Raw genomic sequence first — 26,287 nt, forward strand, 5'->3', positions numbered from 1 at the left:
CTCTTTAACCCATTCCCACTAAACTGATGACCACTCAACTTCTCTTCCTGACACCATGCTAGGTGACACTGTAAATGGTTCCCTCTCCTCGTGTATTGTCCGCTTTCTTTCAAAGCCGCCATCATCACTTCACTTCTTAAAGAGCCCACCCTTGGCCCCTCCTACCACTCCCAGAACAAATCTCCCTTTCCTCTTCAATGTCCTTGAACATGTCGCCTCCCAAATCCGTGCCCATCTTTCCCGCAACTCCATGTTTGAACCTCTCCAATCAGCATTCCACCCCTGAAACAGCCTTAACTAAAATCAAAAATGACATTCTCTGTGACTGTGAGCACAGTAAATTATTCTTCCTTGACCTCTCTGCAGCCTTTGACCCAGTCGACTGCACCTCCTCTAATGACTCTCCTCCGTTGTCCAGCTTTTTTGGACTGTTCTCGCTTGTATCCACTTATACATATCCTGATGATGTAGCCAGAGCATCTCCAGCCATAGTTTCCCACCTCTACACCCTTACCTTCAGAGTCCCCAAGGATTTATTCCTGGCTTTCTCCTCTTCCTCATCTACTTGCGACCTCGTGGCTAACATCTTGAGCAGGCATAGGGTCAGCTTCCACATGTATGCGGACAACACCCAGCTCTACTGTTCCACCACCTCCCACAACCCCTCCACTGCCGCTGTGTTGTCAAACTACTTTTCCGACATCTAATCTTGAATGAGCCACAATTTCCTCCAATTAAAAATTGGGATGACTGAAGCCATAGCCTTCTGCCCCACCACAAACTCTGTACCCTTGACATCAATTCTGTCTCCTCCCTGGCCACTGTCTCAAACTGAACCAAACTGTAAGCAACCTTGGTGTCCTATTCCATCGCGAATTGACTTTCTAACCCAATATCCTCTCTATCACAAAGACTGCCACCTGCATCTGTCTGTGCCTTAGCCCATCTGTTGTTGAAACCCTCATCCATGTCTTTTCACCAGCAGACTGGGCTATTCCGATGCTCTCCTGGCCGGCCTTGCATTCGTCACCCTCAATAAACTTCAGCTCATCCAAAACTCTGCTGCCTTTTATCTATCCCGCTCACCCATCACCTCTGTCCTTTCTGACCTACCTGGTCTCCTGATCCCCAATGACTCAAATTCAAAGTTTTCATTCTTGCTTTCAAAGCTCTTTGTGGCCTTGCTGTCCCTATTTCTGGAACCTCCTCCAACCTCAGAACTCTGCATTCCTTGGACTCTGGCCTCTTCTGCATCCCCACCTTCACCTCACCATTGGTGGTCATGCCTTCAGCCACCTAAGTTTAACATCTCCACCTCGCCATCTCCTTCTTTAAAACCCTCCTTAAAACCCACCTCTTTGACCAAGCTTTTGGTCACCCCTCCTTATCTCCTTCTTCGTCTCAGCATCTATTTTTTTCTTACGCTTCTGTGAAGCACCATGGGATGCTTTTTTCCTTACATTAAAGGCACTATATAAATGCAAGTTGTTACCATTGTTGTTAAATTTAGTTTTTTCCCCACTCTCTTCCTCACCAGTTCACACCCCTCATCTCCTGAAGGTCTTTACCCCTTATTGTGATGTGATTCCATAGGCAACAATAACTCCCATGTACCTCATCCAATTGCCCATTATTTGTGTGTGAGCCTTAACAGCCAAGTTAACAGAAAAGTAAGCAACTTGACCATGGAAGGTATCACAGCCAATTCCAATCCGATTCTCACCTAATGTCTATATATTACACTTCCAAGAAATGGCGACCCTGACTCATACTTTCTCCATCCATAATTCAAGCCAATTATGGCACTCTTATTGCTAGCCTGAGATCAGCTAACTCAGCACAGACCATGAAATTGAAAATGTTGCATTTCCTGGTTAAATGGCTTAGCTAAACACTGGATAAATGCAACTAAATTGGATTTCTAAATTCTCTCGAGGCTATACATTTTCTCTCACCCTTAATTACATCATTGGGATAGAATGATAGTGCTTTTTAGATTACACTATGTGGTCTGGTCTGTCCGTCCCCTACAGTATTTTGTGGAGGAATTTGTGGATATAATGAAATCCAACTGTGATCTAAAGCATACCATGTTACACCATGGAACCAGGATAGGATTTTCAGCCATGGCTACCATTCACATTGAACCTTCCCAGGCCAGAACGTTCAACTCAGATCTTTAGCAGCATTGAACGAGATGAACTATCTTTTGCAAATTGATGTGCACAGGAGGGAGAATTTTATTTTAAATTTTAAAACCTCATCAGTTAGATATCTTCACATGACCTATCTGTCCTTTCAACCGCAATCCAATGTATGTGTTCAGGTGAACAGTCAGGATGGGGGAATGGGGCAAATAAAAGGATTGTAAAAGTTGTCAGATTACAACAGAAGTTTGAATCAGAATCACTGTTGTATTAACAACCATTTCCTTATATAAAGCTGACATTTGGTATGTCTATGCACAGAAATTTGATTACTGTGATTAATAATCAGAAAATTTCTGCCAAATAGATACTCTTATCTCTAATTACCCAAACAAGAACTTTCAAATTGTAGGATTCAATTATGCTTCAATGTCACTGCCTCGTATACAGCACTGTTCCCTGTACATAAGCATCATAAACAAGCCCCATTTATGATAACAAAGGAATATATATTGATTCTTTGTGTTTAATGAATGGACAACTGAAAGTTACACATTTGCTTTGGATAAAAGACAGATCCTCCATGATATCGGTGTCCTTGTACTAACTTCCATTTTATGCAAATAATTAAATTCTCTGCAAAAATCCATCTTGACCAGTCACCTCACTCATTTGGATTGTGTTATGCACCATTTAACATTAATTGAAGCAGTATATATTGGACTAATCATTGCTTCATTGTGCTTTTTGCCTTTGATTAAAATTATATTACAGTTCATTCACATGCTGAATCAGATGCATTGGTAATTCTTTTGTAAAGTTAATGGTAAGATAACCTTTTCACTTAATCTACTTTTGAATTGTCGCCATTTCAGCAATTAAATTACGATTAAATCAATATTCCTTCTGCTAAGTGATGTAGTTTGGAGCCTATGAGAACAATACAGTGCTCTCTGTCATGGAAAATTGACCTTGGAACCAGCTTACTCCGCAGAGAGGAAGTATCAAATAAAAAACATGTAAACAAACGTGTGGCACTTGCACTCAGCTGGATGCAACCACATTTGTTTGCTGAAAGGCTGCCACTTTTTTGTGGCAAAATCACAATACATTTCTCTTGGTGACATTGTAACTGAACAGTCATTCTGGCGTATTTACACAACTGTTACCTCAGAAAGTACAAGAACAATAATTAAATTCAAAATCCCTTTCATCTTTGCCAGATATCAACAACTTTTTTCTGTATCATCTTTGTGTATTTGCAGTTCCTGCACTCAAACAAAACTCACCATTCATACTGTTCCCAGATGCAAATGGCCACTATGCAAACTATAGCAGCAGATTCTATAAAGTGTTTTCTTTTAAATTAAATTTTTAATCATTTGGAAGATAAGGGATTTTTAATTTTATATAGAAAGAATTACAATCGCTCTTCAAGGAGTCTCCCCACCCTCCAAGCTTTTCTCGATCTTTCCATGTCACCCAGCCAACCTCAATTCTCATCCCAGCCTTTTGTCAATACCATTGTGAAACTGGCCACTGGGAAGTGCAAGAGAGAAGCTTAGGAACAACTCTCCCTCGTGTTTCCCCCTGAGAACTCCACTCAGCAACTCCTGATCAGAAGCACAGATACTGAAAATGCAGTACAAACACACATTCTGGTGAACAATTTGCTAAATTTTACTAGAGATTGGAGTACTGGTCATACTGGGACATTACCAATAACGTTAGTATATTGCATTCATTTACTAGGGCACACCATGTGGAGGGCAATGCCCTTTCATTAAACCAGTTAAGTCACTACATAATTAGAAAGGAATCCAATAATATTTTCTATTATAAAAGGGATTTCATTTTTGTAGGGCTGTTTGTATTTTGTGGCTCTGGACAACATTCCCCCACCAATTCTACGGACAATTAAATTGCTCCTGGGCCTCCACCAGTCCTCCGTGTTTGTTCAGCCTGCAATTTTCCCACCGAGAGAGCCAAAAGAGGAAATAAGAAAGAGGCACACCTTACCTGTACTTGCTATCTCACTCTACCAATATTTCAGGCTGAGAATAAAGTATCTGTTTATTGTACAAAGAATGAGTGTGCTACATGATGCTTTGCTTTTGTAATGGTTCAACTGGTTTTGTTTCACTTGTTTTTGCCACCTCACCACCCACCCCCCAATGCAAGAAAAGGTTTTATTACAGGCTTGTTTGGTTAAAAATTCATTTTCGCCGGTCTAGTTAGCTAATACGATCAAGGACAGCAACTGCGGTGCGACAGTTAGTCTCAGTGCCCCTGCACGACAGAGGGGCTAATTCAGGCAGATTTTCCTCTCCTGATAGTTATCTGCTGGAAAGTGCATGTGTGCGAATGAATGTGAGGTGAGGATAGGATTAGACCAGCTACAATGGCCTCTGTTGTAAACTAGCCTGCAGACACTTGACCTTTAGACTCACATGGAAAGCAGTCACTTGGAAACCCAGAAATAAAAATAAAATCAGCCTTCAGAAAAAGAAAAAGACAAAAGCAGGAAGAAAATGGTTTCCTTCCAAAGTTTGATTTGTAGCTAAGTTTGTCACATGCCAGAAAGAATCAATACATTTGCATTTTATATATATATATATATATATATATAGTACTTTAACATGTGCTTGGTGTGCTCAAAATGCTTTACAAGGAAGGAATTACTTTTGAAGTGTAGTCACTGTTGTTATGTGAGCAAATGTGGCAGACAAATTGCACACAGCAAGGTCTCACAAACAGCAAGTAGCAAATGAAAGACCAGATAACCTGTTTTGGGTGGTATTGATTGAGTGAGGAATGTTATCCAGAGCTTCCCATTCTTCAACTAGTGCCATGGCATCTTTTGGAGCAGGCACACAGGACCCGAGGTTAACGTCTCGTCCAAAAGAACAGCACCTCTGACAATGCAGCTATCCCTCAGTACTGCACTGAAGTGTCTGCCTAGGTTATACACTCAAATCTGTAGTTGGGCTAGAACCCACGACCTTCAGACTCCGAAGCGAGGGTGCTGCCCATTGAACCAAGCTGATGCGTTAGCTGTGACTAAATTAGAAACTTAAAAAGTGGTAAAAATAGAAAGTATGTTATTTTGACACATTAAAAACAGATAACAATTGCAAACGGAAGGATATAGGGAACTCCTGATCTGAAGCAAGCAGAGAACTGTGAAATGAACAACTACCTCCAAAATTCAGGCTCGGACAAACATATCTAAAACCATCAGCAGGCCAACTGGAACCAGGCTCCAAGTCCCATGAGTCAGAGCATACAGTAAACACTGGAAAAGCATTAAACTCCTACAAGCATCTATTCCTGTCCCCACTATTTACATTGTATTTAACATAAGAATTGCACCTATTTTTAGCCATGTTTGCTTCATGTTATAAATGGATTTTAATTGTTTAAGCTTTCAGATGCAATGTCTTCACCAAATTTGATCTAATTATTCTTGATGAGATTATGGATGGTACAACACTAGTAGCATGACTGTGGAATGTATGTTTGCTCTAAATCACTGCAAAGAATGGTCTTGTGCACTGTCCTACCACTAAATCTTTTGGCTACAAATGTTTAATGTAGACAATTTATCCTGTACTTGTAGCTTTATTTCACCTATAGCATACTAGGCAGGATGTTGAACACCTGCCTGCCCAAAATACATGTAGTGTGGGAAGTAAGTTTCCATTTCCCCGACACCCACAGACATGACATTGCCAATGCTGTTACTGGCACAGCTGTTGTTTGAAGACTTTAACCAAATTTCCTGAATGGCTTCTCAAGAGAGTTATCTGGTGCTGCACCTGGGCTCATTACTGTAGTTACATCGGAAAACTTTTTCTTTCAGCCTGCCCTTGCTTATATCCCACGCGGTGCCAATCACAGTCACCTATCCTCCTCCAGCCAACATGGTGCAGTATTCTCTTGGGGCATCAAAACTGCTTTGTGACCTGGATCAATTTTTCATTCCATTTCCTCAAACACTAGAGGCAACATCCAAAACACCGGGGAGAAGGTGGGGGAGGGGGACCAGGCAATGAGAAGCTGTCAATCAAAGCAAATTAGAGGGTCTGACAGTATTCAGGCTTGACCTGCTGCCTGAGGACCAGACACTTACTATTCCAGCTACTTCTCTTTGGAAACATTAAGTGCTTCTTTTTTTTTTAATGACAGGTGTGCATGGGAACATTTATTTTCTATTCTCTTCATTCTCCCCACCCCAGATTCTGTTGCAAGCAGTGTCATTACACATTCTCCTCTCAAACCAGGATCACAGGAATGTCAAGCCAAACTTCTCCACGAAATTCTGATCAGCCATCAGGAAGCGCAAGTTAACTAGAGCAAATGAGACATGCAGGGTACAGGTCCATGGGTACCGCACCCAAGTGCCCATTGTTCATGTGTGTGCCTAGACGTTGAATGTCAGTAGGCTATTACACTATGAGCAGTATTATGGCTGATCCTATTCCTATCATCCTCTGATGTCCAAGCACATGCTCTTCTGGCAAGGATTACTAGATACCAATCAGGTTTGGCAAATCTTGCCAATCTCCCCACCCTAACATAGGTTTACGTGTAGTACCCCTACTACCACCTTGGCTCAGATCAGCTACTTCAGCCCAGACTAAACCTGGGGACCTTCTTGGCATGTGGTCCTGGGCTATATTTGAGGAAGCCTTGACATATGTTTCTAATTCCTGAGAAATTAACACGTGACATTTTCTTCCAACTGTTCCAACAGAAAACTCATCCAATCAAGGAAGGCAACCTTAAGGCAATGTTGTGACTTTAGTTCAATGATTTTGATTTAGGGGAGAATTAAGCATTCAAGATAGAACTAATTTGTAATGTTTTTCATTAAACTGACCATTTCCCTTTGGTGCTAGTATTAAAGTCTCTCTGGAAAGTTGGGCCCCAGGTGGGTATGTATCAGGCACAGTCACAATATCACACTTAGGCTCCTTTTACATAAACTGTTTCTGACCATGTTGCAGAATAACATTACTGTGCCTGATTACAGAAGTAAAAGATTTAAGCTACATATTAAATTTAGACCAAAGTAAAAATGTTAATTAAACAGTCACTAATTTGATTCTGAAATATATGGCATCTGAGGAATATGAAATCCAACACTGTATAAGTATGTTAACACCTGATATTTTACGCAAATGACATCCATTTATCACACAAACTGAATACCCATAAATAAAGGAATAATAATTGGGTCACAGAACAAAAATGCACAGTATTAATGTAATGAGAATCCAACTAAAGCAATTTTCAGTAAAGATTATTTCCTATTTAAAGAGTACCAACAAACAGTGTAACAGACAAGGGGGATAAGAACATAAGAAATAGGAGCAGGAGTAGGCCATTCAGCCCTTCGAGCCTGCTCCGCCATTCAATGAGATCATGGCTGATCTTCTACCTCAACTTGACTTTCCTGCACTATCCCCATATCCCTCGATTTCCTTAATATCAAAAAATCTATCGATCGCTGTCTTGAATATACTCAATGACTGAGCCTCCACAGCCCTCTGGTGTAGAGAATTCCAAAGATTCACCACCCTCTGAGTGAAGACATTTCTCCTCATCTCAGTCCTAAATGACTGACCCCTTATTCGGAGACTGTGACCCCTGGTTCTAGACTCCCCAGCCAGGGGAAACATACGCCCTACATCTACCCTGTCAAGCCCTGTAAGAATTTTGTATGTTTTAATATCACCTCTCATTATTCTAAACTCCAGAGAATATAGGCCTAGTCTACTCAATAGGTCACAATTTCCCAAATTCCTGACCTCAGCTGCATCATTGTGTGAAGTACTGAACGGAGGTCATCAGCTTCTCAACAGGCAGGACAAGAGGACAAGGTGAAGAAGGGAAAAGTCACCTCCAGGCTATTTTTAGGTATCTCCAGCACCCAGCATAGAGCATCGGTAGTGGGGCAAGAGGAGGTTGGCTACACTGGTTCATAGTCTGGGGCAATCATAATAGAAGTTTTACTTTTAAGGTTATTTTCCTTTCCAAAAAAAGTAATCTTCTTCAGTTAATCATGTTGGGATTTAAAGCTTTACATTTAAGGTGAGGGGACAGTGAGCTGACCACAACTGTTAAAGTGGTGAGCGGCGACATACAGCTGCAATCTGATTAGCCCACGCACACTGAAAATGGTAACAGTGGTACGAGCTTTAGTCTTCGGGGAGGGGAAATGGTTTCTTAAAAAAAAAGTGCAAAATTATTTTAATTGGCAGATTGTTGATGGTATCAATCCTGTCATCCATGTCAATTAAGAAATACTGCTCTTTTACATCTGTTTGTTCAAAATTGTAACAGGCTTGTTATAAGTTTCACTAGGGTGGAGTATTAAAATTGTCAGAGGCTGGGAATTCTGCGGCGAGTGTCTCACCTCCTGACTCCCCAAAGCCTTTCCACCATCTACAAGGCACAAGTCAGGAGTGTGATGGAATACTCTCCACTTGCCTGGATGAGTGCAGCTCCAACAACACTCAAGAAGCTCGACACCATTCAGGATAAAGCAGCCCGCTTGATTGGCACTCCATCCACCACCTTCAACATTCACTCCCTCCACCACTGGCGCACTGTGGCTGCAGTGCGTACCATCTACAAGATGCACTGCAGCAACTCGCCAAAGCTCCTTCAACAGCACCTTCCAAACCCGCGACCTCTACCACTTAGAAGGACAAGGGCAGCAGACTCATGGAAACATCACCACCTACAAGTTCCCCTCCAAGCCACACACCATCCTGACTTGGACCTGTATCGCCATTCCTTCACTGTTGCTGGGCCAAAATCCTGGAACTCCCTTCCTAACAGCATTGTGGGTGTACCTACACCATATGGACTGCAGCGGTTCAAGGCGGCGGCTCACCACCATCTTCTCAAGGGCAATTAGGGATGGGCACTAAATGCAGGCCTAGCCAGCGACGCCCACATCCCATCTGTAGTGTATGTACCTTGAAGAAGGAACTATATTCTGCAGCCCCTGTATACTGCAGTACCAGTAGTAATTGTAGTGTGCCTTTAAGAGCCCCCTGTGTACTGTAATGCCGGTAATGGCCACTCGGGCTATATAAGCCTGTATATTGTGTTGTATCAGTTAGTTCCCCTCCAGACTTTGTTCAGTAAACACCTGTGAAACCAACTCCTGTCTTCAGTGTCTCTATTAACACACGGATACAACAGTGACCACCCCTGTATATAAGCCTGTGTAGTAACTTTGTATAGTAGTTCCAGTTTTGTCTCCATTCAGTAAACACCTGTTATAACCAACTTCTGCAGTCCGTGTCTCAATTACACATGGACATTACATTGGCGATGAACAGATCCGAACTTACCTACAGTTCTGCACCACCTCACGGGGATCCATCCCTGAAGCGAAGTTATTAGAGGTCGAAGCCAGAAGGAAGAAATCCAAAAAGAAAAAACAAACAGAAGAAACGGGCGTCGACCGTGGGCAACCGCCCTCTGATTCATCGAATTCGAAGATTTGCAGGAGAGGCTGTCGAGAGCTGGGCTTGGTTCTCCAGTCTATGGTGTTCCAGCTAATTGGGCTGGTGGCAGGTAGTACACTGATCCTTCCTGGGCTGCAGCGGGCTAGAGCTCGATCGGGTGGCTTTTCAACGGGGCCGAGCAGCGTTGTCGGGAAGAGGAGAGAGAGAGAGAGAGGGTGGAGCACACAGGGCGCGGCCGGTGCTATGAAGCCGGGCAGCGTACAGACCCGAGAAGAGGGAGGAAAGTGTCCCATAGGGTCTGCTCTGATGACGGGAACAGTAATTAAAATAAAAGAAAAAGAAATTAGAAGCACAGAAAGCCACGGGGACCGCGGAGTGTGGCGTTGGCAGCAGCGCGGGGGGGGGAAGCGCGCGAAGACCATAGGGTGTCGCCATCAAGGCATAAAAATGCCAGCAACAGCGTTGGCAGCAGCGGAAAAGACAGAAAGCGCGGGAGGCGCCATCTTAATCCACCGGGGAAGAAGGAAAAGCGCGGGAGGCGCCATTTTGTTCGAAGTCACACAACACCAGGTTATAGTCCAACAGCTTTATTTGAAATCACAAGCTTTCGGAGCGCTGCTCCTTTGTCAGGTGAAGTGGAGAAATGCATAAAGACACAGCTTATATAGTCAGAGAATAATGTCAGATGTTTACAGGTAACCTCTCCAACTGCCATTAATCACACCTCGGCAGAGAGATAATCACAGCAATCAAAGGTGTGAATGGTGTCCAAACAGGTCAGTCAGGAAAACATAACATCAAAGAACAATGAGGTGGGGTCACAAGGGGTCAAATATTGCAGATGCTGGGGTCTGTATGAAAAACAAATAAACAGACAAATTTTTTTTTGCTGGAAATCACAGCAGGTCCGGCCGCATCTGTGTAGAGAGAACAAGCCAATGTCGACTCGAGTCAAGCTGTCAGGAGATGCATCAAAGCCAGATTCATCAGCAGCACTCACAAGACAGTCCAGAATGTCACCCGAGCACAACGCAACGCCATCCACACTCTCAAGACCAACCGCAACATCGTCATCAAACCAGCAGACAAAGGAGGTGCCATCGTCATACAGAACAGAACGGACTATTGCAAAGAAGTATATCGACAACTGGACAACCAGGAACACTACAGACAGTTACCCGCAGATCTGACCAAAGAACACACCCGCCAACTCAACAGACTGATCAAGACCTTCGATCCAGACCTTCAAAGCATCCTACATGCTCTCATCCCACGTACTCCCCGCGTGGGAGACTTCTACTGCCTCCCAAAGATACACAAAGCCAACACACCCGGACGTCCTATCGTATCAGGCAACGGAACCCTGTGTGAGAACCTCTCTGGATATGTCGAGGGCATCCTGAAACCCATTGTACAGGGAACCCCCAGCTTCTGTCGTGACACTACAGACTTCTTACAGAAACTCAGCACCCACGGACCAGTTGAACCAGGAACACTCCTCGCCACGATGGACGTCTCGGCACTCTACACCAGTATCCCCCACGATGATGGCATCGCTGCGACAGCCTCAGTACTCAGCACCAACAACAGCCAATCTCCAGACGCCATCCTACAACTCATCCGCTTCATCCTTGACCACAATGTCTTCACCTTCGACAACCAGTTCTTTACCCTCTTCTTTACCACGGAACAGCCATGGGGACAAAATTCGCACCCCAATACGCAAACGTCTTCATGCACAAGTTCGAGCAAGACTTCTTTGCTGCACAGGATCTCCAACCAACGTTATACACCAGATACATCGACGACATTTTCTTCCTATGGACCCACGGCGAAGAATCACTGAAAAGACTACACGATAACATCAACAAGTTCCATCCCACCATCAAACTCACCATGGACTACTCCTCAGAATCGGTTTCATTCTTGGACACACGAATCTCCATCAAAGACGGACATCTCAGCACTTCACTCTACCGCAAGCCCACGGACAACCTCACGATGCTTCGCTTCTCCAGCTTCCACCCTAACCACGTTAAAGAAGCCATCCCCTATGGACAAGCCCTGCGAATACACAGGATCTGCTCAGACGAGGAGGAACGCGATGGACACCTACAGACACTGAAAGACGCCCTCGTAAGAACGGGATATGACACTCGACTCGTCGATCGACAGTTCCGACGGGCCACAGCGAAAAATCGCATAGACCTCCTCAGAAGACAAACACGGGTCACAACCAACAGAGTACCCTTCGTCGTCCAGTACTTCCCCGGAGCGGAGAAACTACGCCATGTTCTTCGCAGCCTTCAACATGTCATCGATGACGACGAACACCTCGCTAAGGCCATCCCCACGCTTCCACTACTCGCTTTCAAACAGCCGCCTAACCTGAAACAGACCATAGTTTGCAGCAAATTACCCAGCTTTCAGGAGAACAGCGACCACGACACCACACAACCCTGCCACAGCAACCTCTGCAAGACATGCCAGATCATCAACACAGATACCATCATCACATGTGAGGACACCACCCACCAGGTACATGGTACATACTCATGTGACTCGGCCAACGTTGTCTACCTCATACGTTGCAGGAAAGGATGCCCCGGAGCATGGTACATCGGCGAGACCATGCAGACACTACGACAACGGATGAACGGACACCACGCAACAATCACCAGGCAGGAGTGTTCCCTCCCAGTCGGGGAACACTTCAGCAGTCAAGGACATTCAGCCTCCGATCTTTGGGTAAGCATTCTCCAAGGCGGCCTTCGAGGCACACGACAACGCAAAATCGTCGAGCAGAAACTGATAGCCAAGTTCCGCACCCATGAGGACAGCCTCAACCGAGATCTTGGGTTCATGTCACGCTACATGTAACCCCACCTGACGCAGGGTCATCCAGACTCGAGTCGACATTGGCTTGTTCTCTCTACACAGATGTGGCCGGACCTGTGATTTCCAGCAAAAAAAAATTTTGTCTGTTTATTTGCTTTTCATACAGAACCCAGCATCTGCAATATTTGACCCCTTGTGACCCCACCTCATTGTTCTTTGATGTAATGTTTTCCTGACTGACCTGTTTGGACACCATTCACACCTTTGATTGCTGTGATTATCTCTCTGCCGAGGTGTGATTAATGGCAGTTGGAGAGATTACCTGTAAACATCTGACATTATTCTCTGACTATATAAGCTGTGTCTTTATGCATTTCTCCACTTCACCTGACGAAGGAGCAGCGCTCCGAAAGCTTGTGATTTCAAATAAAGCTGTTGGACTATAACCTGTTGTTGTGTGACTTCTGACATTTGTCCACCCCAGTCCAACTCCGGCATCTCCACACCATTTTGTTCAATCGGGGAAGAAGGCAAAGCGCGGGAGGCGCCATTTTGTTCAATCGGGGAAGAAGGCAAAGCGCGGGAGGTGCCATCTTAGATCTCCAAGATGCCGAAGACTGGCAATATCACTGCCTTCGATAATGAAATAGAAGACTGGACCACGTATGTGGAAAGAGTCGAAGTACATTGCAAGGCAAATGAAGTAGCCGATGAGAAAAAGGCATCGGTACTACTAAACTTAATGGGCGCAAGAACGTACGGCCTATTTAGGAACCTGATCAGTCAAACCGATGGAGAAGAGTTTTAACGAAATTGTTGATACCCTACAGGAACACCTAAATCCTACACCGCTGCTGATAGCAGAAAGATTTAAATTCCACAAGACAAATCAGCATAAAGATGAGAGCAATGCTGATTTCCTTACGGAACTACGCAAGCTATCAAAGCACTGCCAGTTCGGAGCAGGACTGGCAGACACCATACGGGACAAATTTGTCTGTGGACTCCCGAGTGAAGGAACCCAGAAGAGGTTACTCTCAGAGAAAGAGCTGACGCTAGATAAGGCTTTCAGCGTGGCAGTATCATACGAAGCAGCAGCAAGGGGAGCTGCAGAAATACAGCAAAAGCCACAGGAATACAGCACCCATGAAATGACACGGGGATTTGAAAAATGTTATCGCTGTGGCAGAACAACCCATGACCAGAAGGACTGCTGGTTCAAGGACAAAACATGCAGGCAATGCGGAAAGATGGGACACATTGCACGAGTTTGCAGGTCCGGGAAGAAGACTAACGACAACAAAAAGACTACTAAGGAAAAGTACAGGAAAGTACAAAAGATGACGGACAGTAGTTCCGAAGACCAGAAGAGCGATAGTGAATCCGGGACCAAGAGACTAAGCTGTCTCAAAATACACAACGTAATTGCAAAAGAGGATCACCGAACCATTTGGGTCACCCTCACGATAGCAGGGTCCCAAGTCAAAATGGAATTGGATACAGGATCAGCCCTGACCGTCATGAATCGACGAGACTACGAGCGGCTATTCTCACACATACCCTTGAAAGACACATCCATTGTCTTGAAGACATATACGGGGCAGAAAGTATACCCGAGGGAAAATAAGGGTGCCTGTCGAATACAACGGCAAGGAAATACAGAAATTGTATCTGTACATACTGCAAGATGGTGGACCACCGTTATTGGGACGTGAATGGATCAGAAAGATAAGTTTAGACTGGCACTCCATTCAGGCACTGACTGTGGCTGGTAAAAAGGATGACGACATCACACCTGGACGATTGTCAAAAATCTTAGCTAACGCTAAAGAGGTATTTCAACAAGGACTGGGAACTCTTAAAGGCGTAACCGCCTCGATAAAAATAGAAGAGAATGCAATTCCCAAGTTTTTCAAAGCAAGACCGGTACCGTATGCAATTCGCCCAGCCGTCGAGGCAGAGCTGGAGAATCTAGGCGTGTTATCTAAGGTAGACTGGAGCGAGTGGGCGACACCCATCGTTCCTGTCATGCAGAAAACTTTAAACAATAAGTCTGAGGAGCCAAGGAAGGTTCGCATCTTTGGGGACTTCAAGGTGACTGTGAACCCAGTCCTTCACACAGTACAGTATCCTCTTCCGAGGATAGAAGATATTTTTGCCTCACTATCTGGAGGGAAACGTTTTACAAAAATTGACCTAGCGCAAGCATATTTGCAGATGGAGGTTGAAGAATCCTCTAGGAAATATCTCACGATAAACATTCACAAAGGTCTTTACCAGTATAATCGATTGGTATTCGGAGTAGCATCAGCTCCGGCTATATGGCAAAGAGCGATGGAACAAGTCCTGCAAGGGATTCCGGGGGCACAGTGTTACTTGGACAACATCCTAGTGACAGGTGAAAACGACAGTGAACACCTTGCCAACCTAGAGCAGGTGCTCACTAGACGAAGAGAACATGGGCTACGAGCCAATCGCCCCAAGTGCGAGTTTTTTAAGAAACAAATATCGTATTGTGGCCACGTGGTTGATGAAGAGGGGTTACATAAGTCCCCTGACAAAATTGAAGCGGTAGTTAAGGCTCCAGCGCCTGAAAATGTGTCGCATCTGAGGTCATTCCTCGGATTGGTGAATTGCTACCATAAATTTTTGCCGAATTTGTCCACAATTCTGCACCCACTGAACGCTCTGCTACAAACTGGAGTAGCATGGAAATGGAGCGATGAATGTAAGCGGGCCTTTCAGAAGTGTAAAGACCTGATCACTTCAAGAGAAGTATTGACTCACTACAACCCATCACTACCGATAAGACTGGCGTGTGATGCGTCTCCCTACGGCGTTGGAGCGGTACTGTCACATAAATTCCTTGATGGTTCAGAGAGGCCAATAGCTTTTGCGTCACGCTCGTTAACTTCAGCCGAGCGTAACTACGCCCAGATTGACAGAGAGGCCCTCAGCCTGGTGTGGGGGGTGAAGAAGTTCAATCACTACCTGCATGGACAGAAATTTACTCTACTAACTGATCATCAACCTCTTGTCTCCATTTTCAACCCCAAGAAGGGCGTCCCGATAATGACAGCACAACGGCTACAGAGGTGGTCCCTTTTCCTAGGGGCACACCAATATGACATAGAGTACAAAGGAACTAAACAGCATGGGAATGCTGATGGATTATCGCGCCTACCGTTGCCGATGGTGGAAGAAGCACCTGCAGTGGATCCTGTGGAGATATTCCACTCGACCATAGTCGAACGTCTACCTGTGACGAATGCAAACATAGAAAAGGAAACACGAAATGACCCGACACTCTCCAGGGTCTATGATTTAACGGTGAAGGGATGGCCAGCACATGGCGAACCACTGTTGCCAGCAGTCTCGCCGAGAAAAGAACAGCTGTCAGTGTGCCAAGGAACCTTGATGTGTGGATCCAGAGTAGTAATTCTACCCAAATTGAAGGATAGAGTGCTCAATGAGCTGCATGAGGGTCATCTGGGAGGGGTAAAAATGAAGAACTTAGCCAGAGCGTTTGTGTGGTGGCCGGGAATTGATAGAGAAATCGAGGAGATGACCAAGAGCTGTACAGGATGCCAGAAGGTCCAAAATGCCCCACCACAAGCCCCTCTACATCCATGGGAGTGGCCCTCATCTCCATGGCAAAGGGTACACATTGATTTTGCTGGTCCATTTATGGACTCGATGTTTTTAATTGCGGTGGATGCACATTCAAAGTGGCCAGAGGTGATAAAAATGTCCTCAACCACCACAGAAAAAACTATCACAGTCTTACGAACCATATTCGCCAGGAATGGGCTGCCTGAACAGATTTGCTCCAACAATGGACCACAGTTTGTGTCTGAAGAGTTCCGGAGGTTCTTAAAGAACAATGGTGTTAAGCATTACACATCCGCCCCATATCATCCAGCCACCAATGGATTGGCTGAGAGGTTCGTTCAAACATTCAAGAAGGCTATCAAGGCAATGTGTAATGAAGACATACCCCTACAACACAAGGTAGATAAGCCTATTACCATCTCGTCTAGCTTCTAATCTCTTTTACTTCTTTTGTTTCTTTTATCCGATCGCAGCCCTGCCTTCGATCTAGTTTCTTTTCTTTCCAGTTTTGAAGAAGGGTTCGACCCGAAACGTCAACTCAAATTTCTCTCCACAGATGTTGCCTGACCTGCTGAGTTTTTCCAGCATTTTCTGTTGTTATTTCGGATTTCCAACATCTGCAGTATTTTGCTATCGTGGATAACTTCTTGTTTGCCTACCGGAATGCGACACATGAAGTCACCAACCAAACTCCAGCCATGATGTTCTTCAATCGAAGACTAAGATGCCGCTTGGATTTGGTTAAGCCAAACATCAGAAGAGATGTGGAGAACAGGCAGTTTCAGAATATGAATGAAAGGCCAACCAGGAGTTTCAAGATAGGTCAACCAGTTTTGGCCCGGGACTACCGCACAGAGAAATGGCAGCCAGGAACGATCTGCACACGGCAAGGACCTCTAATGTATACCGTGAACGTTGGAGAGAGCATTGTAAGACGCCATGCTGACCAGATTCTAGAGTCACTGGAAAACGTCAAATCTACACCACGATCCTATACACCTGGTGATGAAACCGAAGTACCAATTGCATCTACCTCAGAATCGGTGATATTGGAAGCAGACGAACCAAACAACGACGTTGATCCCGAATCAACTTTGCCAGAAGAACCTGATACCCCAAAGAGGCGTTATCCGGACAGAATCAGGAAGCCTCCTCAAAGACTGAATTTATAATTGATTAACTTCAGCTAATGTATATAGCAACTGTAATTGTAAATATGTTATTTAATTATTAATTGAATGTTATGTACTGTTTAGCTAAAAGGGGAGGAATTGTAGTGTATGTACCTTGAAGAAGGAACTATATTCTGCAGCCCCTGTATACTGCAGTACCAGTAGTGACCACCCCTGTATATAAGCCTGTGCAGTAACTTTGTATAGTAGTTCCAGTTTTGTCTCCATTCAGTAAACACCTGTTATAACCAACTTCTGCAGTCCATGTCTCAATTACACACGGACATTACACCATCAATGAATAAAAAAAAAATTTTTAATTCACAAGATGGAGAAGTGTAAATCCCCTCTCACCCTCTGGCTTAAGAATCACTAATTCCTTTTATAGCAACAAAATGTTTGTGCAATTAGCAGTTATTAAGTCTATTGGAAGACTCAAGCCACACTGGGTACTTCAGCCTTTTATTCAGAAGAATTTCAGGAATTTCTGTTATCTTCAATGGAAACTGCCATGCTGGTTTTACATAAAGTGTTTACATTATCCAGTCAAAGCAACACATTTTTAGACCAATCTGTTTGTAAATTATCTTGATCTACAAGCAGTACATCAGAAATCAAGCCTTAATACATTCACTTATGATGTTCTGAGGAATGGTGGATAATCAGGACAACAGGAACATCTCATCCTACAATTAGCACCCTTTCACCCAGTGAAGTACACTTCACTGCAATTCAACCATACCCCTCTGAAAGCGCAATAAAGTCATATGTCTAGAAATCTTCCCAATTTAATCTAGTTCAAACTGAGAAAGAAAGGCGAGGGAAATAAGCAAGTCCTTTCAGTGTAAATTGATTACCATTTAAGATTATTTAAAGAAAAATTTTTTAATATACATTTTCTTACTCAAGAGAACAGAATTCAATGGGTACAATCCAAAAACAGCCTTAGAAAACCCACCACATTGAGTCTGCAGGATGACCCACTCTGATGATGTATTTGGCAGGTTCAAGTCCCAACTGTTTCAACATAAGTTCTGAGCTAGCATTGGCATCCAGGAACAGAAAGGATGTCAACCATGATTCAGTAGTAGCACTCTCACCTCTGAGTCAGAAGGTTGTGGGTTCAAGTCCCACTCCAGAGACTTGATCACAGGATCTAGCCTGACACACCAGTGCAGTACTGAGGGTGTGCTGCACTGTTGGAGGTGCCATCTTTCAGATGAAACGTTAAACTGAGGCCCTGTCTGCCCTCTCAGGTGGACGTACAAGATCCCATGGCACTATTTCAGCCTTGCTGTGTCCAAATTGGCTGCCGCATTTCACAGATTACAACAGTGACTACACTTCAAAAGTACTTAAATAACACCAGAAAATGCTGGAAAAACTCAGCAGGCCTGGCAACATCCGTGGAGAGAAAAAAGTCAACGTTTTGGGTCAAACCCTTTGCCAAGACTGGAAAAGCACAGGAAATGAAATAGGTTAAAAGGCCAGGCTGGGAGAGAACAAAAGAGAATTGAAGAGACATTAAGAGGTATTCAAAACGAGACAAGATGGTGATAGGACTAGTGGAGACAAAAGACGGCTCTAGATTAGGTGTGAAATGCACTGGCAGAATGGGAGACAGCTGCCATGTGGGAGAGAAAAAAAGGGGGTGGAAATGGCCAAAACAAAGGTGTGGATAAAAAATAAGTAAAAATGTAATGGGGGCCGAGGTTATGATCTGAAATTGTTGAACTCGATATTGAGTCCGGAAGGCTGTAAAGTGCCTAATTGGAAGATGAGGTGCTGTTCCTTGAGCTTACACTGAGCTTCCATGGAACAATGCAAGAGCCAGAGTACAGTGAGGTCTGAGTGGGAATGGGGCGGTGAATTAAAATGACAGGTGACCGGAATCATCCTTACGGACTGAACGGAGGTGTTCCGCAAAGCAGTCACCCAATCTGTGTTTGGTCTCCCCAATGTAGAGGAGACCACATCGTGAGCAGCGAATACAGTATACTAGATTGCAAGAAGTACAAGTAAATCGCTGTTTCACCTGGAAGGGGTGTTTGGGGCCATGGACAGTGGGAAGTGGGGAGGTATAAGGGCAGGTGTTGCATCTCCTGCGCTTGCATGGGAAGGTGCCAGGCGAAGGGGAAGGGCTGTTTGGGGTGATAGAGGAGTGGACTAGGGTGTCTCGGAGGGAGTGGTCCCTATGGAATGCTGAAAGGGGAGGGGAGGGGAAAATGCATTTCACGGTGGGATCACTTTGGAGGTGGCGGAAATGGCGGAGGATGATTCGTTGAATGTGGAGGCTGGTGGGGTGAAAGGTGAGGACAAGGGGAACCCTATCGTGGTTCTGGGAGGGAGGGGCAGGGGTGAGGGCAGAAGTGCAGGAGATAGAACGGACACGGTCGAGGGCCGTGTCAACCACGGTAGAGGGGAATCCTCAGTTGAGGAAAAAGGAAGACACGTCGGAAGCACTGGTGTGGAAGTGGCATCGTCGGACCAGATGCGGCGGAGACAGAGAAACTGGGAGAATGGAATAGAGTCCTTACAGGAGATGGGGTGGGAGGAAGTGTAGTCCAGGTAGCTGTGGGAGTCAGTGGGCTCAATTGTTGGTCAATAACCTGTCCCCAGAATGGAGACGGAGAAGTCGAGGAAGGGAAGGGAAGAGTCGGAGATGGACCATGTGAAGGTGAGGGAAGGGTGGAAATTGGAGGCAAAGTGAATGAAATTGTCTAGTTCAGGGCGAGAGCAGGAAACGGCACCGATACAGTCATCAATGTACCGGAAAAAGAGGTAAGGGAGGGGACCCGAGTAGGACGGGAACAAAGAGTGTTTCACATATCCCACGAAAAGGCAGGCATAGCTAGAACCCATGCGGGTACCCATAGTAACACCTTTGATTTGGAGGAAATGAGTGGAGCCAAAGGAGAAGTTGTTCAATGTGAGAACAAATTCAGCCAGGCGGAGGAGAGTAGTAGTGGATGGGGACTGGTTGGGCTTCTGTTCAAGGAAAGTTCTTCAAAAGTACTTCATTGGCTGTAAAGCCCTTTGGGACTTCCTGAGACCATGAAAGGCGCTATATAAATGCAGGTTCTTTCTTTACCGAGCCCTCTTCATGTGGCCGGTAGTCAACTAGAAATGGATCCATTGGATACATCATCCAAGCAGACCCTTTCTGGACCAATCATCTCTTTGAAGGTTGATTTCAACCATCAATACTCAGGTAGATACATAAAATATTCTTTAGGGTGGAGAACAAGCACTATAGTGCTTTCTCTCATAGAATCATAGAATAGTACAGCACAGAAGGAGGCTATTCATCCCATCGAGTCTACACCGGCTCTTTCGAAGAGCAATCCAGTTAGTCCCATTCCCCTGCTCTTTCCGCATATCCCTGCAATTTTTTTGCCTTCAAGTATTTATTCAAATCCTCAACAAATAATTAATTTATACAATCAAAAAAGTGCATTTTAGTCAAGCTGACAAAATTTACAGCATTAAATCTTCCATTCATAATCTGTTTAACTGTCCTTTGCCACTCTCAGTAGTAAATGGAGTGTAAATTTAGGAATGTTAAGAAGCCACTTAGGCCCTCCCAGCTCATTCTTGCATAGCCAGCATCTGTAGATAACTACTGTAAACAGTCATTCCTATCCTATGAGTCGAATCTAATTTTATAATTTGCAAAATTACGTAACCCTGCCACTGCAGATTATTGACTTTGAAGAAAGATTCACCAGTGCATGCTTTGTCAACAGGATACATTACATCAATAATCACACCTTTTTAAAATTCTTTTGGTGTGCAAATTAAAATAATGTGCTAAAACCCACACATTTATTGGTCAGAATGTCATATTCAGAGCAGGTCCTGAAACTGAAAGGCCCCAGTCTGGCAACATCATGCCTTTAGCATCCAGTATTAACATCCACTTTCTGAATGAGACCAGTTAGGATTGAAACTGCTAGCATAACAATAACATCCCCAACACAACTCCAGCAACAGGCATGCTGCAGGCTTCATCAACAGAATCTTGGCTTTGATACAAGCCTATACCTATTTGTTTCCAGGCTCAGGAATCTGTACAGCTTATATTTTAAACCAGAATAAGTGTACTGATTTACTATTCACTAGGTGGAAATTTATATTCCACACAACAAAAGTTTCTTCTCAAGTCCATTTTTCCTGCTGGTTTTATAATTAAGTAACTGCCGAGAATAATCCTGGAGAAATTTAATATATTAAGAAGCAATTTTCTCCCAAATTGAATAATACAGTTGGCTGCCTCATGTTAGTGTGGCCTTCTACAAACTTTGATTCACTATATTTGGAAGGAGATATATGAAGGACCATTAAGAAAATGATTCAACGTCTGTACCCAATGTACCAAAGTACACTCAATACTGAAATGCATGTGCTTTATTATAGGCATGTACAATGAAGGGCTCGATGTCGTGAGATTGGTTATCATGACTTCTCAATTCTAGAATTGAGGAAAACATAAAATGCTATATGGATTGTTAGAATTTAATGACCCCCACATTTAAAAACTGGTTGACAGTGGGTTATTTTAAGAAAAGAATATAGATCAGTTGAACAGTAAAGTGCCTGTGCTGGTGAATAAGAAGCAAATCTTTAAAATGGGTGCGTAGAAAAGACAGCTAATTCATCAGACAAAGGGTTGAGTGTTTGTTTTGTGGATGGACAAATTTCACATTTTTCTTTTTCATTCTTGTATTTTCAATATCACAGCAAGCCATTCATTCCAAGAGCTTACTTAAATCAGTAATACTAAGCCATACAAGACCAGAAGATACCAGGTTTAATCCATGGTCTGATCTCAGCTGGGATGTTACAACTGTCCTCAGGATACCTAGATTAGGAAGGGGTAAAAAAAAGTCAAGGTTCCCATGCCTGATCGCTACCCACCGGCTCCTGCTGGAAAGGATGCAAGTGAATATTAGGTGAGAACAAGATCAGCTCAGTGTAATGCCCATCATGTGGAATAGTCTGCTGGTGCTCGTTATTAAGCTTACACATGAAGAATGATCCCTTGGTTCAGGTCCTAGCAGAAGTAAGCACCTTCAAAAGAGGGAGAAAATTGGAACGTATAAAAAATGTTTGCAATGTCAAAGTAGCCTGTTATAAAACTAGACACTCACCCCTTCTATTGTTACACCAGAGCAGGCAAGTTATTTCTATATGGCTTACAAATCTTCAGGGCCTTGGTGCACTCAAGTAAGAAAAATAAGATCAACCAATTATGATGCTGCAGTACACAAATGCTGAATTATGCATTTCCTATAAATCATTTGATAAGTTTACAGCCTCTGTGACAATTGTTCATTAGGACTGCAACCAAGGTCAAAACAGAAGGAACCTCCATTGTAAGTAAGTAATCATAAACTGAAAGCAACATACTGCAGATGCTATAAATCTGAAATAAAAACAGAAAATGCTGGAAACACTCAGGTGGTCAGGCAGAATCTATGGAGGGGAAGGTAAAGAAGAAAGAACTTGCACTGAAATAGTGCTTTTCACAAACAGCAATGAAATGAATGACCACATAATCTGTTTTTAGGTGTTGGTTGAGGGATAAATATTGGCTAGGGAAGATATTGGCCTGCTCTTCTTCAAAATAATGCCACAGGATCTTTCACGTCCACCTGAGAAGGCTGACGGGGTTTCGATTTAACGTCTCAGCCGAAAGTGTAGCGCTCCCTCAGTCTTGCACTGGACTGACAGCCTAGATTTTGTACTCAAGTTACTGGAGTGGGACTTGAACCCACAACCTTTAACTTGGAGGCGAGGGTGCTACCACTGAGCCAGGGCTAATTAATGTTCCAGGTTGACTGTGAAACATTTCTATCTCTATAGATACTACCTGATCTGCTGAGTGTTTCCAGCATTTTATATTTTTAGTTTAACTGTTAACTAAAGTTAATGAAGAAATATACAGCACACACCTTATATTTTACCAAACGCTATATGATACAAACAAACAAGTTATAATTTTGGTTACATGGCTAAGTTTGCTCATGGTTAAGCTATCAAACTTTCAACAAGTATATTATATCTTTTGAGTATAAAATCAGAACTGTTCCTCAAAAAAAAACTGCACATAAGGCCATTAGTTCTTCCTCATTGAAAATTGTAATCCTATCCAGATCTAAGAAATTGTGGAAATGTTGTGATCAGATATGCTCAGGTTGTACACCTTGAACAAGAGTAGGAGACCTCAAACTTCCACCCCCAATAAAACAAAAGACTTTCTGCTCCCCTCCACGTATCAAAGATTGTCATATTGTTCAAATGTAGATTAAGCAAAGATGAGATTTGACTCCCTAATGTCAACAGTTGCTAAAATACATAGGCTATACAGGCTTCTTGCCTAAATTAAATGGCAAGTCCACACCAAACAAAATCATGCAACACTATTTTCATCTTCATGGGATTTGAGGGAAAAGCAATGGCCACAAAAATGGATCCACACTCAGTGATAGTACACTCGCCTCTGAGTCTGATGGTTGTGGGTTCAAGTCCCACTTCAGAGGTTTGAGCACATAATCCAGACTGACACTGCAGGATGGAGGGAATGCTACACTGTTGAAGATGCCATCTTTGGATGAAACCCAATCTCCCCTCTCAGGTGGATTTAAAAGATCCCAAAGCACTATTCTGAAGAAGAGCAGGGGCGTTCTCCCCAGTGTCTTGGCCAATATTCATCCCTCAACATCACTAAAAACAGATTATCTGGTCATTTATCTCATTGCCCTTTGTGGGACCTTGCTGTGCGTAAATTGGCAGCCGTGTTGCCTACATTACAACAGTGACCACACTTCAAAAGTACTTCATTGGCTGTAAAACGCTTTGGGGTGTCCTGAGATCATGAAATGCACTATATAAATATATAAGTCTTTCTTTTTTATATATAATGTCAAGGTTAGTTTTAGAATATTTGCAATGCATTTGAAATCATTCCAGTACTTAAAAAAGTCGGTAGAATTGGCAGTTCGTGGTTAAAAACAACGTATCCCCAACGACAAAAAAACACAAATCTTTAAAATAGGAATTGGACATACAGTGGGTGACTGGGTAGAAGAGTGGCACTCTCAACTTTCATCATTCATCAGCAAACGTCAGTCATCACAGGACAGCAAGAGTAGCAGTGCTGTCTGATGATATCTCGTTCACTTATTCAGCATCTATAACATTACTGCAATTCGGCATTTAACATCAGCAGGTATCTACACCGGTGCCGAGTTGGAGCACAGTCGCTACAGTCCTGTCTCCCTAACTTGTGACTGGCCTGAAATGACATCAGACTGAAATGAGCACTAATCGCCACCCCATTGGTGGCGCTAACACGATGTGAAATCAGACACTATTGTCAACTAACTATCGATAAAATGAGGATGCAACTGCATTCTTCAGATCAAACTCTCATCCCAAGATTTCAGACATGCACTCCCGATGATCCGTAAAGGTAGAGTTAAGCTAGCACGAAAGCTTTCTTGGGCGGATAGTTATACATAAATGTACAAAAGCAAAGGAGATCCTGGAAAGAAAAAAGGACAAAAAAGCCCTACAGGTAAATACAACTGACGCCCCGCCTAAAACGTAATGCAAAAACAAAGCTCGTCTGAGCAATGACGTGATTTGCTAGTCTCTGTGCAACACTTGGGCAGACACGCAGTGTTGACGCAGGTTTGATCAAGCCTTTAGACATGCGGTGAGTACCACAGAGAACCATTTGTTTTCATTAAGATGGCCCCAGGAGACACGTCGTTCAATAGGCAGCGGGTACACCACCAGGCGCACAAGTATCTCGGTCACTTCCCACCCCAGCCAGCTGAACACCATGAGCTCAGTGTTCGTGGTGCTTCAAAGAGCTGCATCTACCTGCAGGGCAATCGGATCCCACCTCATCCCACCGGAGACTGCCAGTCACACGCTGATCACTAAGGGGGGAAAAACACACACACAACAAACTCCCCACAAAGTTTGACCCAGAAAATGTGAACAAGCTAAACTTTACGAAGCCAAAAAATGCCCATGAAACAATCCTGTAATGCCACTATCCTGAATTTCACTCACAAGAGAGACTCCTTACTTTAAAAAAATGCAGTTACTTAAACGTTACATTCGAGGAATAAAAGATACCTTTCAAAGAAAAGCTTGTCTGTAACGATCCGAGATGAGTCTGCAGTGGTTTACTCGACCCGGGTTTCAAACACAAATGATCTTCAATAGTCTTGCCGGTACTTTTAAGCCCAAACTCTTTAATTCAGTCTCTGCGCTGTTTGATCTTCAAGTGGCCAGTCGGGGCTGTGTGTTGTGTGTTTTTTCTTCCCCCGCCGTAACTTTTAATGCCGTTTGGCTGGTTATTTCTGGCGAGGTCGGTTACAGAGAAACTAACCAGCCCGACCGGCGAGAACAACTCCAACTTCGTCGCGACGCTACAGACAGAGTCTAAACCAGGAAAATCAGCAGAGATTTCACCCGGAAATACATTTACACAGAGCCCTCCTTCGGTAGAACTAGTCACTGTTTTTTTAAAATTCTATAAACCAATTTAACAATTGATTGCACATAAAGCTATGTCGAGGTGCATCGTTCGCTAAATAATAAATTAGCAGTTAATGTCACCTATGTATTCAGCACTGATTTTCTTTCGGAAACCATTCAAAAGTTTTATAATCGATGTCTACAATTTTTGTCAAATATTGCAACAAAAATGTTGTTTGATTTAAAACTTTTAAAATGTCTTTACCATACACAATGTGGGAAACTGTATTTTTATTTAGTATTCCTTTTCGGATCTAAACATATTGGCCTGGAATTTGCGGTGGGTAATAACAGCGAATGAACAGCGTTCGCAGTTATTACCCCTTTGAGACTGACCGCAACTTCAGGATGTAGCGCATGCGCATCCTAACACGGGAATTCTGAAGTTGCGGTCAGTCATTCACTACTCCGACACTGGCTGCGCTGTGGATCCCCCACTCATAACCTGTAATCAGTGAAACTGATGAAATATCGC

The 26,287-nt window shown here is 43.7% G+C and overlaps 1 protein-coding gene across 1 annotated transcript in view; it reads right to left on the reverse strand.

Moving 5' to 3' along the window:
* The window catches only part of pik3cb (phosphatidylinositol-4,5-bisphosphate 3-kinase, catalytic subunit beta), a 249,745-nt gene extending 223,999 nt beyond the window's left edge, over positions 1 to 25,746 (reverse strand). The window contains exon 1 of the mRNA XM_085990511.1: positions 25,408 to 25,746. The gene's annotated coding sequence lies outside the window, so the exon portion shown is untranslated. The remainder of the gene's footprint in view (positions 1 to 25,407) is intronic.
* Between the last annotated feature and the right edge of the window lie 541 nt (positions 25,747 to 26,287).

This window comes from Somniosus microcephalus, chromosome 6 (assembly GCF_052327205.1).
Source record: "Somniosus microcephalus isolate GS21.2 chromosome 6, FLI_Smic_1.0, whole genome shotgun sequence".
Taxonomy (NCBI): domain Eukaryota; kingdom Metazoa; phylum Chordata; class Chondrichthyes; order Squaliformes; family Somniosidae; genus Somniosus; species Somniosus microcephalus.